Source organism: Diadema antillarum, unplaced genomic scaffold (genome assembly GCF_040938485.1).
Source record: "Diadema antillarum isolate AM-2024a unplaced genomic scaffold, OU_Dant_1.0 seq00001540_RagTag, whole genome shotgun sequence".
Classification (NCBI taxonomy): Eukaryota; Metazoa; Echinodermata; class Echinoidea; order Diadematoida; family Diadematidae; genus Diadema; species Diadema antillarum.
Window position 1 is genome coordinate 299,923 of NW_027272271.1, and position 16,878 is coordinate 316,800.

General features: G+C 40.2%; 1 long non-coding RNA gene across 1 annotated transcript; it reads left to right on the forward strand.

Annotated features, from left to right (window-relative positions):
* The first annotated feature begins 7,744 nt into the window (after positions 1–7,744).
* Positions 7,745–15,843, forward strand: LOC139710553 (uncharacterized). The gene is made up of 3 exons (XR_011709465.1): positions 7,745–7,821; positions 14,885–14,973; positions 15,424–15,843. It is a non-coding gene; the product is annotated as an uncharacterized lncRNA (long non-coding RNA).
* The last annotated feature ends 1,035 nt before the right edge of the window (positions 15,844–16,878 follow it).

The window sequence follows — 16,878 nt, forward strand, 5'->3', positions numbered from 1 at the left end:
CGTTGCACTGTGATCTATCACTTGACCCAGGTCAAATTATAGACCACAGTGTAACGCACTTTTATTTCGCGCGTACTCAAAATTGTAAGTTATATCACGCGTTAGGACTGTGTGGACTAGGAGATCAGCGAATCAAGATGGCTATCATCATAGAGTGTATACCACGAACTTTTCTTCTCAGGTGATGCGATGGGCAAAACTACGCTTTATCACGTGATCAGCTCTTGACCAATCCTTTGGCAAGATTCTTAGTAGGTGGAATATGATGCGCACTATAAAGCGTTCTGTGCGCCAAGAAAAAAAACTATTGGCCGGTTTCAAAAGGGCCGGTGGTGGTCGATGTGTAACAGAGTTACCATACTAGTAATAATGTGGGTCTTATAGGCTATCCCTGTAGTAAATTAGTATACCGAGGAAGAATAAGCCAGTTCGGGGTTTAATAGCTCATGTGCACATGGGTACAAATGACCGTTCTTCTTCCTCAGTTGATTAGGCACTGCCGTACTAGTTTTCAAGGCGAAATTAAGCTTGCCCAACGTATCAATTCATGTTGTAATTCATCATGTTCAAACAAAGGGTCGATTAACTTGCGTAGACCAGGTGACCAGAATTACCCATCAATTATCACTTTGGAAAGTATTTTTTCATTATTTTGCATTGAATATATATTAACAAATTGCCAAATACCGCTTTTGCTGCCAGGTGGATGTGCTGGCAAGCATCGCTAGGCATTTCCACTGTAAAAGGGTTTCTTTTAAGGGATGTCGCTTAGTTTTCTGTTTCCAATGTGCATTGCCCATGATACAATTTATTAAATGATCTTCCAGAACACTTCGAAGAGAGATTACTAATTTGCCCCAGATTTGTTATTTTTTTAACAAGCAATCCATTAGAATTTATGCCAATATGAAAAAATTTGGGTGAAAGAATGACAACGTTGGACAGAAATCTATGCCGGCACTAGCATTCTGATGAAGGTCAAATTAATGCTCGTTGAAACTGTGATGTTTTTCATTTGAATGGACTAATATTCAAATTAGAAAAGATAATAACAGATCTAAAATTCTATTAAACATTGTGTTATACAAGGATTTCTAGACTTATAGTGGTTAACATAAAATTTTATCTAACATGATCGACAGACAAAATGCGACAAGTTGGTTTGTCCATGTTACATTGTATATAGGGGCCTATAATCGATTCTATTTCTAGGTCCTAGGCCTACGTTCGACACTAAGTCTAGAAATGGTATAAAACATAATGTTCAATAGAATTTCAGAACTATTATTATCTTTTCTTATCAAAATTAGGCCGTTGAACTGAAAAAAATACAACAAAGTTATAATTAGCATTCATAATTTAACCGTTAGGTTTCTAACGGCAGGCCTAACGTTAGGCCTATTAAATGCCCATGGTTAAACCTAACGTCAGATCTAAACACACTTAGTAGTTTTGGTTTGTCGTCCAGCGTATGATACGTTCACCCAAAAATTTTCACTTTGGCATAAATTCTATACAACAGATTGCTTGCTTGAAGCAATTTGGGGGCAAAATTATCTCTCATTGTTCAAAGTGTTCAGAAGATCCTAATTGCCGTATTGGACTAGACCTCTAACTATTGGGGGGGGGGGGGGCAATGCACATTGGAAACAGAAAGTAAAAGGTAGGTCTAACGTTAGACCTAAGCCTAACGCCATTACCGTAATATAGATAAACATAACACCTCGGATGTAGGATGCGAAAAGTAACACTCCTGTTTATTGGAGATCCAGGCTGAAACATGGTTACAATACACTCGCCTCTAGAGGGCGTCTAAACAATACACTATTCTGGCGTGACTATGTTCTATTTGTTTTTCTTTCCTCCCTTGGGAATGGTGCAAACATGTGCATATCATAAATAATGTATATACGTATGGGAACACTTTGTACTCCAACAAACTAAAAGCAATGTGTATGTGCTGCTTTTGAATCAGGACTTTCTACGTGTATTAAAAAATAACTAGCAGTAAATATGATGTCACATGTTCCTAAACCTAACATGAAACGTGTAAAATTACACATGCATGATGTTAGCAACAAAACAAACTTTTACTTAACTATACTTTCCTTACTATGTCATCTTTGACCCTTCGCATGTATACAGGTCTACTATGTAAACTGTAAAAGTACATGTACTAAGAAAACAAAAGTTATGAGCCATAAACAAAATACGCCCTGAAAACTTAACATTGGGCCCTAAAAGTTCGTTGACCCCTGTCTGTGACCTTTGACCTTGTGGTTACCCTCAACTTCCCAAGATACATCTACCATCACCCAAGTTTGATTGCCATTGTAGCAACATGTGCTGAGTTACGTGTGATAAGAGAGTCTTGCAGGTAAACTTTAATGTATGACCTCAAATGACCTTTGACCTTATCATGTGACCTCTTACGGCACCATAACATGAAGATACCCCCAGTGCATCCATCACCCAAGTTTGATTGCCATTGTTGCAACATGTGTCGAGTTACGTGTGATAAGAGAGTCTTGCAAGTAAACTTTAATGTATGACCTCAAATGACCTTTGACCTTATCCTGTGACCTCCAACGGCACCACAACATGAAGGTATCCCCAATGCATCTATGACCCAAGTTAGGTTGTAATCCAAGCAACTTATGTGAAGTTATTTATCAAAAGAGAGTCTTGCAGGTAAACTTTAACATAGAAAAGAGAGTCTTGCACATACTCTTTAATATATGACCTCAAATGACCTTTGACATCATCACATGACCTCCGACAACACCATAACATGAAGATACTCCTAGTGCTTCTATCACCCAAGTGTGGCTGCCATTGCTGTAACAGTTGCCAAGTTATGCATCATAAGAGAGTCTTGCAGGTAAACTATAACGACGGACGGACGACGGACGGACGACGGACGACCGACGGACGCCATTTGGATCCCTTAGTCTCGCCTTTACCTCCGGTGGGCGAGACAAAAATCGAACGTAGTATCACTAACATGAATACCATCAAACAACATCTAACAACATACACCATGAAAATAGAGAGGATGATATGCACACTGTTTTTGCCAATCCAGTAGGTCTAAACTGGAACCCTAAAATAAAAGAACCACGCATTCACACAACCGTTGTGTATTTCCAAAATGTAATAACATACACTTACAGCTGTATTTACAGTAGGTACTGTATGTATGCTATGCAATAACACTATTATTCAGACTGCATTCAAAAGCTGGGGATGACTCATGGAATTATTTCAACTTTCTTCTCATCCATACACTAATACAAACCGTCATCATTTCCTTTGGTTACATTGGAGTTTCTGTACATTACTCTGTCCTGTCATTACATTGTACCTCACAGCATCTAACATTCTTTTGTCCTACGGCTGCAATCAAATATCCTGTCCAAAAACATATATATATTCTTCTTTCCCTATAATAACACATAACTTAAGTTCAATATTAAACAGATGTATTCAATTTGTTGTCCTATCAATACACCATAACGTCTCCATATTCTTCTGTCATATCAATATAACAAGGTGTCTGTATCTTCATTGGTCCTATCCACAAACAACTGCTGTCCTTACCTCCTCTGTTCTTTAATTACCCTAACTTCTAAACACATCTGCCACCAACAAAACAATTAGTCATTCACACTTCATTGCTAGCTATACTTTCTCCCCACCTTTTACCACACTCTGTATCCCTTCACCTCACCCATTCAGGACTCTGAGTCGGAAAACTGCAAAAGAATAACCATCTGATATAAAACTGATCTTTACTGCAGCATCACAGCATACCACATGTACATAGACGGGAAGAGTATCATACCAGGATTCACTTACACATATCCATAAGGTCTTCAAAAATACAGGTATCAGTAGAGTGCTTCCAAATGGAGAAAAAAAATCCCAGCAACAACAATATTAAAAATAGAGCTGAAATACACTAAACAAACCATCGGCAAATGCAAAATGAATTTCTTGTCAAGTGTATTAGTATAAGAGGCAATGAAATACAGTACACACAAAAATGCTGACAACCTGCACAGATGGTACAATCATGCCTTACCAACACTCAGTACGAACAGAAAATGATTGGTAAGTATGTAAACCTACATACACATAATCTACAAATCGGAGCACCTAAAAATACATGCATACAATGTTACATTTAAACAATCAAAAAGGATTTGAACAAAACTGTCAGGTGAGTCGAAAGTGGTATGAAGAAATGAAGCCTCAACATACACAACAGCCAGCAGGCTGACATTAAACTATCAAAAACATGGAAAAATATATCAATGTTTCTGGTAATAAATGCATCAACAATTCCAGGCAAACATACAAAGCCTGTAACTAAAATATCTTCTAACAGTCCAATGCCAAAAATATGCTGTACAATGTTCAGTACAAGGTAGGGAACGTGGATTAAGTTAGCACCGCGACACTTAGGAGATAGTGTGGCAAGATAGTGCAGATAATCTTGGGCATCTTCACTAATATGAGAAGATACCGTAACAGCGACCCTAGTACTGCAGCTGCGGTGATATCATTTTGCAGAATGTCCGGAGGGCGACCTGGCGGAGCTGACATGTTGTCACACAGGAGGTGGGCTCCACAGCATCTACCCTTGACAGTAACAAAGGTAGCACCACAGGCAGAGTGATAGTCGAGGACATCGGGGGGGGGGGGGGGGGGGGGGGGGGGGGGCTGGAGAATGGGTCGCACTGGTGTCAGGAACGGGAGGGATGGAGTAAGCACCACTTGTCTGCTGGCAGCTGGAGGTATCGGGGGGGGGGGGGGGGGGGGGGGCTGCAGGAGCCCCGATTCTCTTCGAGCTGAAGGTGGGTCCCATCAGCAGGGGTATCAGGAGAGCAGCCTGTAGGAGCCCGATTCACATCGAGCTGAAGGTGGGTCCCATCAGCAGGGGTATCAGGAGAGCAGCCTGTAGGAGCCCGATTCACATCGAGCTGAAGGTGGGTCCCATCAGCAGGGGTATCAGGAGAGCAGCCTGTAGGAGCCCGATTCACATGGAGCTGAAGGTGGGTCCGATCAGCAGGGGTATCAGGAGGGCGGCCTGTAGGAGCATGATTCAAGCCCGATTCACATGGAGCTGAAGGTGGGTCCGATCAGCAGGGGTGTCAGGAGGACGGCCTGTAGGAGCATGATTCACATCAAGCTGAAGGTGGGTCCGATCAGCAGGGGTATCAGGAGGGCGGCCTGTAGGAGCCCGATTCACATTGAGCTGAAGGTGGGTCCCACAGCATGGGTATCAGGAGGATGGTTTGTAGGAGCCCGATTCACATCGAGCTGAAGGTGGGTCCCATCAGCAGGGGGTATCAGGAGGGCGGCCTGTAGGAGCCCGATTCACAGCGAGCTGAAGGTGGGTCCCACAGCATGGGTATCAGGAGGATGGTTTGTAGGAGCCCGATTCACATCGAGCTGAAGGTGGGTCCCATCAGCAGGGGGTATCAGGAGGGCGGCCTGTAGGAGCCCGATTCACAGCGAGCTGAAGGTGGGTCCCATCAGCAGGGGTATCAGGAGGGCGGCCTGTAGGAGCCCGATTTACATCGAGCTGAAGGTGTGTCCCATCAGCAGGGGTATCAGGAGGATAGTTTCTAGGAGCCTGATTCACATCGAGCTGAAGATTTGTCACATCAGCGGGGGTGTTAGGAGGGTGGCCTGGAGGAGCCCGATGGTCATCGAGCTGAAGATGGGTTCCCTCGTTATCGACCATAATGGGGGTGGGGTGGATGTGACTGGCTGGGTAGTACATGAAGATTTGCGCGTCAAGGAACGCCTGGGCTGCTTTGCACCAGAGATGTCGTAGACATGTATCCCTGTGAGACAAGGACGATCAGGAGCAGCAGTGAGCTGGACCTGGTCTGTGCAGGGCTGAGGAGCATCAACACACCGATAGAGCTGGCTTTCTCCCGTAATATGCTCCTGAGTAGCACTGAGATCCAGTGTGGGGGTGGACTCTTGAACGGTGATAGCTGACGTGGAAATGGCTGGTCCACGTACACATCCAGATGATGTGTGCTTAAGGCATTGACTGGACCGGTGTTCTGCGTGATGGCGAAATCGTGATATTCGCTACCAAATACAGCCTGCATGTGGTGAGAGTGTGAACGCTGAGTGTGTGTATGATTATGTGCAGCATTACAGAGCACTGGAACTCATCAACACAAGAAGAAAAGAACCGAGCCTGCAATATAAGGACACTACCACACAATTCCATTTCTTTGACAGTTTCATCATTCTCTACTGGCCCAACACAACTAAGACCGTTGTAAACATCAGCTGTAGACTGAACATTACTAGTTTCTGACAAGCCAAAACTTGCCAACATTTCACAAGGGCAGTCGCACTCAAGATCGAGTTCCAGACCACGAGAATATTCGGGAATACGCTATCCACATGCTTACGATCACCAGGAATATTATTGGGAATGTCAGGGAACTCGACTTTAAATCTACTCCCAACCGCTTGTCAGCATACACGCCATGTTGGCCTGACCGCAAGGGCGAGTAACACTAACAGTATGATCGTGATCACCGTCTACGACAGATCTAGATCCAATGCAACTAATGGGTAGGGCTACACATACAACGGGCATATCCCAACTGGTACTGCTAGTCAGTTCACTTTGTGACTTATCCAAATTGTGACTAGATCTGGCATAACTATCCCAGTTATCTACACTTCTCACATTCAACCCATTGTGACTACTTTCTTCATTTGCTCTGGACCCAATCAGTTCGTGTTCAGACTCATCTATGATTCTCAGTTCGTGATCAGGATCCTCAACATTATTCAGTTCATCATCACTAGCATCAGATTCACCATCAGCAAAATCACAGTTATGAATGGCACGATCAACTACCTGTCTTTCAAACCCATAGTGGATACAAACCAGGTGCCAAGGTCTGCCAGGGAAGTTGAATTATTGACAATTGATCCTCATGAAATGATTGGGCAGAAAGCTGAAATTTGACCTATCATCAATTCTAGCAGTAACTCACGTTAGAACTTTCTGCGCGGCTGCCTTGCTGCTAGACAAGTCAGAGGAATCATCGACGAAACCGCGCAAACGATTTGCCTTCGACTTTCTTTTCCAAGAAACTCCCTCCGCTCGGAATGGAGAGAATTCCGAGTATGAACGCAGTGTGCCCATGAGATACTCTTCCACGCTAGGATTTCGGAAGGACTTGGGATTCTCGTCCTGACGTAAGCGCCATTGTGCGGGCGGCGTATCCACTGACCGCGCCATCGTATCGTATGTAATCTATACGTGAGGCTATCAAAGCGTTACCTGTGTCACGGCTATTAAACGCTGATGGAGGTGATGAACAGCCAGGGGCAAGTCCAAGATAACACGCGCGTTACGTATGGGACATTCAGAGACTTTTATGAGCTGAAAAATAGTGTTAATAGGCCTTTCAGTCACGTGACACTTTTTTTCAACCGCTCCGCTGCCCCACACTGAGTCTATGGGGCGTGAAGGTCACTCCATAGGGTTTGCGTGTGCAGCGCTGCCGAGAAGAGTTTTGGGTCGACGGCACCGTCTTTTCAGAAACTCTCCGAAATTGCTCGGAATACCTCGCTAACTTCCGAGGGTCGTAGCATCAATGTGATTGGTCGATGAATTTCCGAAAGTATCCGAACAGACAGAGTAAACATTGACAATTCCGAATATATGTGAAATGGATCACCTACCGTGAAGCTTCATGACGTCTGAGCTAAAAGAAAAGTTTGCTCGAAGATTTCATTATCCAGATGCGCCAAGATCCGTCCATTTCACACGTAAGTAGATAATATCATGTTTCAAAAAACTTTATGTGAAGTTTCATGGTGAAAAATGATTTCATTTTGATGCTAGAGTGATTTTTAGGCAGCACTGTCCGTTCAATTTCCAAGCGAGTTTTTACTGCAATCACGCAGCTGTTGACAGCTGAGAGCATGTCGAGCAGTGATTTGTTTACGTGAACGATCCATTACGGACAGTCAGGTATCGTAGTGTTGCGATGTTTGTGTGTGTGGTCTTTTTATAGCTTTGTAAAAGACGATGCTGGCCTGCTGATCATTTTTATTAATAGTGAAGAGTAATCTTAATGCCAATCGATTAAATATCCGGTCATCATTGTGGCAAAGTTTGCATTTTCAGTTACCTCATTCTGTTGATTTACCTGCATGGCGAATGGATCGTTCCGTTTGGTATGTGTTGTAAACAAGTACGGTAAACAACAAATGTGTGGCGCTCCGACAAAATGAGTCATAAGTCGCAGGGGGAGTTTTCCCGTAATGAGCCGAAAATGAAGGGGAAGCACTGCTTGGGTCGAAATTTTTTTATGACGGATTTTGATTCCTTGAGGTTTTATCTGTTTGTACAGAAAATTTCAGCGTGTAAAAATGAGTACAAGTGTCCCAAATCACAGTTTTTCTGAGACAATTTTTTCGGTTACATTTTTTTCGAACGCTCGCCTTTGCGTTGCGTTTCGCACCTATTGTTCTTGCCCGATCGAGACTCCGCCTCCGTTGCCAGGGTGTATGCTAATGAGGCATTGCTCTTGACCCCATTAAAGACAAAACAAAGCATGGTGCGCGCGTCGGCGTCGGCGGCCAAGCGGCGAGGGCTTTAGAATTACGCAATAATAGTGAGCTGACCAAGGCTATCGATTGCATGACCAGCGAGTTTCGTTTGATACATGCACTCCATTTCATGAAGTGGTGATTGATGTGACGCACAAATCGCGCTGAAAACTTAATTTCAATGAACGATCACGCAAAATTTATGATACTACGTGTCTTTATCTATGAGCTAATACAATTATCACATATCGAACTTGAAACCTCTTTATGCGTGTGTGTACTCTTTGGCCTCATGAATGAATTCATTCAAATAATCATAACTTTCGTTCCCTGGTATGTGGCTTGCTGTTTTAAGTTCATCTCTGGAGATGTAATAAGGCCTAAGTTGTCAATTATTCTCGTTTTTATAAAGTCGACAATGCGTGTGATAATTCGCCAAATGTATGTAATGCGTACTATTATTTCCCTGGTTAATAAAACTTACTGCCCTATTTCTTATATTGGTTTGGGCCGTGACGGCATGGAGAGAAATCGGAAGACAAACATTATTAATGCCCAAATAGCTCGTGTTCCCTTTGGAGGATATTCTCACCCTTGTCATCTGTGTATTTATTAGAAGTAGGACCTATTTGAGAAAGGGACAGAAAGCTGTGTCGCTACCCAAAAGTGGCATGTGCTTCTTCGTTTTGTTTTGTTTTTAATCAGAATGTTTGTAATGATAGCTGTTTGTCGTGTATTGCGTGTAGCTGACATGTGAGAGGTCAAGTCTGCAAAGAATTTGGCTAACAGCTTTGCGAAGTAGCAGCGCTAATTGCCCATTGAATTTCGTATTCTGAGGAATTTCGAATGAAAGAACTCGGACGACACTGTTCACGCTTTGTATCCGAGTAAACCCCGCATCAACGAAGCCTTAAACAATGAAAGGTAAACTTCCTGCTATCAAGGCGTGGATAATCACGCAACCAGTATTCTTTCTTCGCCATTGATAGCAGAATCAGTGACGGAATGGAGCAGCAGTGTTGGAGGATCGGCATTATGTCTGCTAATTTGTAAAAAAAAAAATTTCAGTCCCCTTTTGTGTTCAGAACCACAGTCAGGGACGCTAACTTCCCTATCTCCTACAAGCTATCGTTACTATCTTAAAACATGAATTTTATGAAAGGTTAAAAGTGATCGCGGAATCAGTTCTTCTGCGTGACACATGCAGGCTTTTATAATAGGATACCAAGCTTACCTGTATAGAAAGGGCGGGGTTACACGCTTATCGCAATCATCCGGATTTGAGAGTGATACACTCTACTACTTTTCTTCATCTTTCCCCCGACAAAGACCATGGTAGTTCAAAACAAACAAACAAACAAACAAACAAGCAGTTGCATTATATCAGAACGTACAGAATTTTTGTTTCATGTATGTATAGGTCATCTCTTGATGTATAGTAGGCATTTGTTGTCGTTTTTACAGCGTTTCCTAATAAATGCCTATAGCGAAAACCCAACACAACTTTTATCAAGGAGGGAAGGGAACTTAAATTTAAATATAACATAGTTTACAGAAATCAGACATGTAAATAAGGCAACCATATACATCCGCACGGCCGAGTGTAATCTCTTACTTTGATTATCAAACATGATCGCCTGCATTTACGTGCTTTTTTCTAATTTCTTGAACTTTGCCTCATTTTCTCTTTTTTTTTAACAATTGCTCGAAACATGTAAAAATCGTAACACAGTCTGCTGTCCCACAACATAACATTCCATTTGATTTGCCACTTATTGTTGGTCGGGTGACGCCAAATGGTGGAATCTCGAGCGATGATACACGGCATTTTGTTTGTTGGTTTTCGTCTCATCGCTCAAAAGAATTTTGACTACGATTACAGAGGTATCATCTACAAGACATAACTGATGGTTTACAGAAGAGATCATCAATTCAGTAAAAATTAGTCAAGTCATGAATTTACTTTACCCATCATGTCTAATCGACCTACGACATTGTTTGGGTAACCGCGCCTTTTTATTCTCATAGTTCAAACTAATTCTTGACATAATCAAAACAAATAATTCTTTATAAAATTTCTCAAAATACTCAAAAGATGGCCTAAGTCAAAACTTTCTACAAAGATTGCATACGGCAATCTTTACTAGCCTAAACAAGTTCTCTAGAGCTATCAGTTCCCCCTATGACGATGACTTCGATTGCGTTTTGAACTTGTATCGAACTACTTTCAAAACAGCTGTTACCTTTATAGTTCGATTAATAAACCAGTCTTTTGAATTCATAACCAACATTCGTAATCGTAACCATATACAGTAACATAATACTGCATGTCAATAAAAGTTGAAAATGTAAATGCTATAATAGTAGCGCAAAATAAATGAGTAACGATTATCTTCACACATTCTTATTCCTAAGTGATGTTGCTACGAAAATGACACATGGTTTGACGACTGCTTCAAGCAAATTAAAAAAAAAAGGGAATGGGATATACTTCTAATGATAGTACCAAGCCGCACAATGCATTTCACTGTATTTGGTAACGTTTGGTTACGTTTCTGTGCGCTTTACGTACGGAAAATAAAAGGCAGATTGATGCTATTAACATGCTAACACACAACGCACTCAAAATGTTTTTTTGAAATACACCGTGTACTAATGTTTTAGTATACGGTTTGAAACTTTTAATTTGCGAGTCCTTTATAAAGTTATAGCAGGGTTATTACATTATCAAGCAAAAATTAAAGTATTTAGGGATTCAGATTAGCGTAGAAGACTAACAGTGTTATATATGGCGATCGTCCGCAACAGAGACAATCCTCTTCAATAGATATACAATGTAATTTTGTTTTCATGAATTGAAAGAGAAACGGAAAGAAGTCAACTTTTTAACTTCATTTAGCTTTCTCACCAATTGAACTTGATTTGATCTGCCACGCAGGATCGTTGTGTGTTCTATTAATTCTATTAAAATATTATTTAATCGGCGTGCTTGTTTTTTTATGCAGAATGTCACAGGTAAGTTTAATTCATTGAAGTTCATAATGTTTGTACATATGGCATATTCGTTGTTTTGTATTTTTATTTTTATAATATATCATGTGTCCATTATCTGATTCTGACCACGAAAATATGGCGACTGTTTAAATGCGGAGCATGTACTGGAAAACTGTAATGTCTCCTGCCAGTATAGACAAACTAATTTCTAGTCTATCCCCGCTTGAAATGGAAATGAAATTTAAAAAAAAAACGAAGTTCGACTTTCAGTAGATTTCAACCGTTTTGTATAGTGCCTGATTCATGTAATGAACACAATTCTTTAGCACATAAGCAATCACACAACTATCGGGAATAGATGTGTGTCTTAATGATTGTATCTCATGGAAGAAAACTCGTCATCTTGCCTGACTTTTAGCTTTTTCCTGTTCAAGCTTGCGTGAAAGAAATAGTTGAACATCAATCGCAATCATTGAGAGAGGCACACCCTTAAAAGTAAGCACAGGAGTACTGAGACACACTACGAAATAAAAACGGGCCTTTTATCACTATTGACAACGCATGACATTGAACTGTTTTTTTTTTCTTGGGGAGGGGGGGGGGGGTAATACAATTAATTATTCTGAAGGTTCGTTAATCACACAATGAAATATGGTTCACTATTAGCTTAGGTTCTTTAACAAGAAAATTAAATGCGGTTCCTTTCCGGTCATTCCCGGTGGTTCCTTTACCCGAAGTAATCAAGCAATCATTTTTTTCTAATAAGGTTTGTGAATACAAAACGAAATGAAGAAGGCCTAAGTATTAATTCCGAATATTTGTCAGTATTATTATCTATACTCCACTTCTCAAATGCAGAAAGATTGTAACTGCAAATGTGATGTAAAAAAATTCAGCTTAAGCTACAAGTTAATGGTTTTTTATATGCTATGGTATTACAAATGTGACCGAGAATAAGAAGTATATTTATGATACAATCATTGTAAACCCAATGTGAAGCTGTCAAGCCTACATCAACCTTTGCTTCTGATACGTATAATATGTGCAACATTGGCAAGCGTGATAAGCGATAATTACTGTGCACGCAACGCCTATAAAGGAAATGTGCCTAATATGGCGGGAATTCAGAATGTTACGGCTGTATACAGCTGCGGCAGAAGAGACGCGAAAGCAGTCTTTGATGCTCTGCAACATTACGACCATGTGCGTAATTTGAGGGTTTTTAGTACACGCAAAGAACACGATCTCAAAAGACGACTATATAACCTCATTGACTCTTTCTACCGATGTTGTCTTTTGAACCCCCGCCTACAATAGGTTCGCGGGTTCTATTTAGGTATTGGTACTTGCATACTAAAAGCATCCTCTTTAGTTTCCATTGACAACAACATCGGGGGAGAATGGAAGCGATGAACGCCCTCGCTACAAGACGCTCTCGTAAGACGCATTGTGTGCCCGCCTACAATAGGTTCTCAGGTTTAGGTATTGGTACTTGCTAAACGCATCCTCTTTAGTTTCCATTGACAACAACATGGGAGGAGAATGGAAGCGATCAACGCCCTCGCTAAAAGACGCTTCTCGTAAGACGCATTGCGTGCCTTTTTTTCTTTTTACTGTTTCCTATTGTTTGTGAGTTAAAAACTTGCGGCAAACAACAACGCAGCCGACACACAACGTGTACCGACTCATTCATGCGGCGGCAGTGGCACGGACACAAACGCGCCGAAGTTTACATTCGGGCTGCCGTATTGGTCAGAATCGTTATTGACAGACCTGTCCTGCTATTGGTTAATTATCTTACATACCCAAGCTATCGCCTTATACGGTAGTGCGTGCGATGGAGCGTAAACGCCGTCGCTAAGCAGGACTGCTGTATTGTTTCGTCCCGTGAAAGAAACAGGTTGTGAGCTTGAACGTAGCCTGAACTTTGAGAGCGATTTTCTCCGTTATTTAGAAAATGGACTGACATCATAAACGTAGTTTATATTCGTTTTTATGATCTATAGGGATATCGAAATGAGTTGTATTACATGTCAGTGTAAAGCTTAGAGTCTGTAGAATTCACATATAGGCATAACTACGATTTCATTTTTTGCGACTTTTGACTCATTCCGACGGAGCGCATCACAAATGCGATGTGTGATAACCCTTGCTGTTGGTACGAAGGAATCGACGATGTTTTAATCAAAATCCCTTGTGGCACGACCCCCCAAGAGTGACTTAATTTGTTTCCATATTTAGTTTATACTATCCTTCACGAAAATTTCGGGTTTGAATGTCAGATTTATGATCAGGTTTTTGTTACCGACCGTATGTTTTGATCAATGTAGTGGTCACGATCGTGCACACTGACTTGCCAATACTACAGTACACGTTATGTATGTGAGCTACTGTACTGTGTACACCTGACCTGCAGAGCAGAGCAGGCTTTGTTCCACTTCGTACTTCGATCGAAATTCGATCGGATTATTTTGACAGCAACTTTCAAAATCCCTAGTTGTTATGAAGTGTCTCTCTCAAATATCCCCTCTGGACGACCTAAAAACTATGAACATTTGACAGATTGAGTATACAAGTCAGATTGGAGGCCGGAGTAACACCGATGATTTTTTTTTTGCGTCTGGTCGGGCTAGAGTTACTTACAGACAGTAGCAACTTGAAAAGACTTCTTTGCAACTTGCAAGAATTTTTGGAAAATTTCTTCAGTTTCTACAATTCAAACTTCAGTACAATAGTTTACTTGTAACCTGGTATTCCAAGTATAGTTATATTTTGTGAAATTACAGGAGTAAAATTAATACTGTGAAGTATTTTACGTAATTACAGAATTCATTCTCTGATTCTTCGTACTGAACACCACTGAGCTGGGAGGAAGGGAAAATTACCGTAATTTTTTAAGTGTATGACAAATATCAGCACTTAGTGCTGCTCGTGCTAATAAAGAGGGCACTAGGCCTAGCTATGTCACTAACGTCAACCTACGTAAATATAAAAAGCAGAAATTACACCATTTACATTTAATTTTCTGTGACTGATAAATTGATATTTAGTGTTTTGTTTCAACTCAAGTTTTGAGCAGCTAAACATTCATGAGTCTTGGCTCGATATTTAGACAGTGTGCTTGAAGAAGAACCAAGATTGATCAGACTAGTGATGATGATTATATGAGACACTAAGCGCTTGACTGTCAATTCATTAGTATTTCCTACAGAGTAGCCTGAAGCCTTCAATCTTCGTATTCTTAGAGTAATTCATGTCAGTTTGATTACGACTTTATTTTCAGGTGACTGGGCGGGTATGTGTGCCTTCTTATTGTCATGGATGTTGAAGGTGACTGCAGTGGTGTAGCCAGCAAACAAAATCCAAGTTCAGGTTAGAAAAATTTAAGTTCATTCCTTATGTTATTTATCCATCTTTAATCCCCAAAATTGTGACTCATTTATTTTATTTTATTTTTATTATTATTTTTAGATTTCTGGTTTTTCATGTGAACATGTACGTACATGCATGCACACACAATCTGAGGCCAGTGAGGGCGAGACAAATAAGCAAGGTCTTATCCTAAAATTGTGACACTTCAAACTTGAACTTTACAGACTGCAATTCTATATATGTTGTTGTTGTTTTTTTGTTTAAGAAATTTGTTAAAATTTTGCCTCAAGATTTTCACAGGCTTTATAAATTCATAATCTGGATAACGTTTTGCAAAACAGATTGTTAATCTGTGATTACTGTACATGTAGCCAGGACTCTGAACTATTTTTTTAATCTAATAAAATCAATGTAAAGTAATCAAATATTAATCATACTTCTTTATAACAGAACATGACTCTGTGTTTCCCTCTGGCCAAGCTGGAAGTGGATCCTCTCAACGACATGTAACAGGCCCAACAAACCTTTCTGCCGTCCAGCCAAGTCAGCTGCTAGAAGAATCCTCTGCAGGCTCATCGCTGCCCCACTCACATTCAGCTCCCTGATAGAGGCCGATCATTGGTGTTTGATGTCATATATAACATATAAGTCACACATGTTCTTCACACTTAATGTGTGCTTCCACATGTGTTATGTAAGTGGAACTGTTATAATGTTTGGATAGTGCTGATTATCCATGTGTTCCCAGTACTGCATCAGTATGCATTTTTCAAACCCAAAATTTAAAACCTGACTGAGACTTGATATAGGTTTTTGCTCTGTATTTCTTTGAAGGCAACTCCAGTAGAGTGAACATAAAGTGAATTTGAAATCACATGGCAGAATACATCTATACATTTCTCAACGATTTATTGTACTTGCGTTTTGTAGTGCTTTGTTTCTATACCTGCGAACTGCAAAAGATGTATGTGTGCCATGAATTGTGTGATTGTGTGTGTGTGTGTGTGTGTGTGTGTATAGTATTGATATTCATATTTGTCAAAAAATGAAAAATATGAATTTGATACTATTGCAGAGTTGTGGCAGAAAGTGATATGAAGATGAAAGGCAACTTCCACCCAGATATTGCGAACATTTATGGCCAGAAATATATGGACCAATATGAATATTAATATTCATATCTTCATCTGAATATCAGTATTCATATTTGTATGAATGATATTAATGTGGCCTTCTGACAGGATTCTGGCAAAACATGTCATTTAGCAAATCTGCATTTTTTTCCTGGTATTGTTAACCATTACCAATTAACATACATTATATTTTACTTTTTAATATTGATATTAATATTTTTAATGTAATGTTCATGAAAAAATTATTGTAGACTTGTGGGAAAATATCCTACAAAGCTATCCTGCAAATTTTGTTGAGTTATTGTGATTCATCACTCTGTTACAAGTATTTATATGCATTTTTATGAATATTAATATTCATAATTTTCAAAATATGAATCATATTTCTTTAAAAACAGTGCAAAATTGTGACACAATCTATCATCATCATATCCTGCAAGTTTCATTGTCATACTTCAAACAGTAAAGGAATTATAGGCAATTTAGTTGTCTGTGTACATGCTCAGGCGGTGCCATTGTTAAAACAAAGTAAAACAAAAGATTGACCTTTGACCCCGGGTTGAAAAATGGGCATGTCTTGTGACATTAAAACGCCTATATCTTTGCAACCGCTTGACCGATTTGAAAAATTCAAAAAGATTTGTGAATGGGAAGAGTAGGGCTTTCATTCTACACTAATTTTTCCTGGCCTTATATCATTTTGAAAAATCACCTAAAATGCCTAGTGTTAATGGCTTTTGATCATATCAAACTTTATCATGGTGATTGATAT